Source organism: Triticum urartu, unplaced genomic scaffold (assembly GCF_003073215.2).
Source record: "Triticum urartu cultivar G1812 unplaced genomic scaffold, Tu2.1 TuUngrouped_contig_7362, whole genome shotgun sequence".
NCBI lineage: Eukaryota > Viridiplantae > Streptophyta > Magnoliopsida > Poales > Poaceae > Triticum > Triticum urartu.
The window spans coordinates 10,786-13,363 of record NW_024118199.1 but is presented as its reverse complement, the minus strand read 5'-3'; the positions used below and the strand labels follow the sequence as shown (position 1 = coordinate 13,363).

Here is a 2,578-nt window from a genome sequence, read left to right as displayed (position 1 = left end):
GTACTACTGATAATCTCAAACTTGTTCCTCTTAACTTCAGTAGAAGAATTTCTGGGAATAGATAAATGTGTGTATGCAAAGTGTTGTGTGATGGGATGTGGCCTGTGGCTGGGTTAATTAGCTAGAGATCTCAATTAGCTATGCCGGGGCAGATCCTTTGTGTCTGTACAGTTTAGGCCAAGAAGAGAAGCAAACGTGCTACTCATCATTGCCATCATCCATCTCTACTCAAATTATGTTCATCTTTTTCAGTTCATCTTTGAAATTTCGGTCCATTTTCTGTTGGCAGGATGCGTAAAAAAAGTCGAAGGCAGCAACTCAAAAATAGATGAATATTGGAAGGAAGATGTATAAGGCTGAGAGGAAATATCATCTTGAGGTCCGTTACCCTTCAACTTATAGACATATATGCTCAGTTATTGTTGTGTAACATAGAGTTACCCTGGATGTAAATGCTCCTTCTCTTGTGTATTTCAGTTCAACATTTGGTGTTTCTTCAGGTCACTTTAGTGTGCATTTTCAGTACATCTTCCAGGTGAAGGAGCTTCCCTTCAGTTAATTTTGTTTATGTAGAAAAAAGATTGTGTCAAAAAATTGAAGGCATCAGTTCAAAAGGGTATAAGGCTGAGAGGAAGTGGTCTCAGGTCACAAAATTTCCACTGAGAAAAAATAGCCACAAACAGGTTGAGTTCACTACACAGAATCTGTTTGTTCAAAAGAGAAACAAGCTCATTATTACAACCCGGTGAATTCACAAAGGAAAAAAAATGGGAATTAAAAGAAAACTTGTAGAAGTTTGTTGTATGCAATTCTGAATGTTCGAGTCCCAAAACGAGAGAAGTACAAAACACCGTTGCAAAAAAAAGATAAAAAATAAACACACAAAGCATTTTATTTTTGGAAAAAATATCATTCAGTTCAACGATATAAACCATATAAGTTCAAGGACGATGATAACATAAACCATTGAAAAGTTATGAGGATAATCATACAAAAAAAGTAGAGTAAAGTCCAATCTATGAAAATACATCAGTACAAAAAAACACATATATCAGTACGAGTACTCTGTTTTTCAGACAGAAAAATAACACAATGAGAGAAATTCAAAATGATAAAAGTTCAAGTGGTAAAATGAGAGAAGTCCAACATATCTTCGCACAACAATGTTGAGTTCAAAAGAAAATACAAAACATTTTCATTTTATTAAAAATTCATTTAGTTCACATTTTGAATATATACTAATAAAATGTGTGGTGGCATTGTCCACATTTTGAATTTAAACCACTAGCTTTTTTATACACAAGGGCTTGTCCTGGGAGAGCCCTATATAGGCATGAGCACTACTGCTACAAACTTTAATCCCCCATTTTTCGGCCTATAGAGCATTAGAAAAAAGTTCAATTTTGAAAATTCATTCAGTTCTCTGGTTAGTAGACTAGTGGTTCATCTTGCTAAATCTTGTGGTTTAAAGTTTCTTTTTTGTTACAGCAGTTCAGTGTGTATTTTAAGAAGAAAAACCAACAATGGCAGCTGCACTGGAGCCGCAGGACTACTATTGCTGATAGGTTTGTGAACTAATAAACATTCTTTTTATGTTCCCGTGATGTTTCATATTTTTGTGAACTGGTAGTTGATGCTCTTTGTGGACTGATAGCTGATACTTTTTGTTAACCGATAAACTGAATAAATGAGATGGATGTATTATGAGGCTGCGAAAATGATGTAAAAATATGTGCAGTTCAGCGGATGAGTATTATGCATGTCCTTCTAATCTGAAGGTAGTGGCACCACTAAGAAAAACAAAATAATCAGTTTTTTGTAGCCACGGAATGGGCATTTGGCTCAGTAATCTTCCATTGCTAGAGGTACTGCCTCTTGAGTTAATTTATGAAACTGAAATCATCCTTTTTATGTTTTCGTGTTGTCAAATAAAACCAATTTTTTTGGACATGCAGCACTCAAGCCGTTCACCCTTGCCACCACAAGCCGTTCACCTCCGCCACACGAGGCCGTGCGACGATGCAATATCAGAACGTTCACCTCTGCCACAGGAGGCCGATGCAACGCTAAGAATGTTTTGTTCTTTTTCAGTACATGTTTTGTGTGCTTTTTAGTACACCTACTTAACGATTCTATGTCCAATTTCCCCTGTTTAAGTGTTCTTCCTATAGCACAACATGAGTTGTGTGTTATGCCTTAATAAGCATTTGAGAAAACCTTGTATGGATCGAAACTAGCATATGTTATGTTCTATTCTTGTAAATGAAGCTCCACTTTTGTTTTGTTTGAGGTTACTTGACATAAAAATTAGTATATGTTCTATTGTAAAAACATATCTAAAATGTCATGATGCATGCTAGCAGAAATCTGAAAATACACTCAGCTCAGTTCCTATATTTTATTTCAGTTCAATTTAGAACTATTTGCAATTGTTTAGACTTGAGTGTTTCTATATTTTATTTCAGTTCAATTTAGAAGTATTTACAACTGTTCAGACTTGAGTTTACAATAGAAAAACATTTGGAAGTTTAGTGAGCGAAAATACTTGTTAGATTCATTTAAAAAGTGTCGTACAGTT

General features: G+C 35.0%; 1 long non-coding RNA gene across 3 annotated transcripts; it reads left to right on the top strand.

The window, feature by feature from the left end:
• Positions 1–9: 9 nt before the first annotated feature.
• Positions 10–2,284, top strand: LOC125531521. 3 transcript variants are annotated; one of them, XR_007293307.1, is made up of 5 exons: positions 10–379; positions 478–535; positions 1,489–1,565; positions 1,739–1,865; positions 1,956–2,284. It is a non-coding gene; the product is annotated as an uncharacterized LOC125531521 (long non-coding RNA). The 3 variants fall into 3 exon arrangements; XR_007293305.1 differs by lacking the exon at positions 1,739–1,865; XR_007293306.1 differs by having other exon boundaries at positions 1,489–1,865.
• The last annotated feature ends 294 nt before the right edge of the window (positions 2,285–2,578 follow it).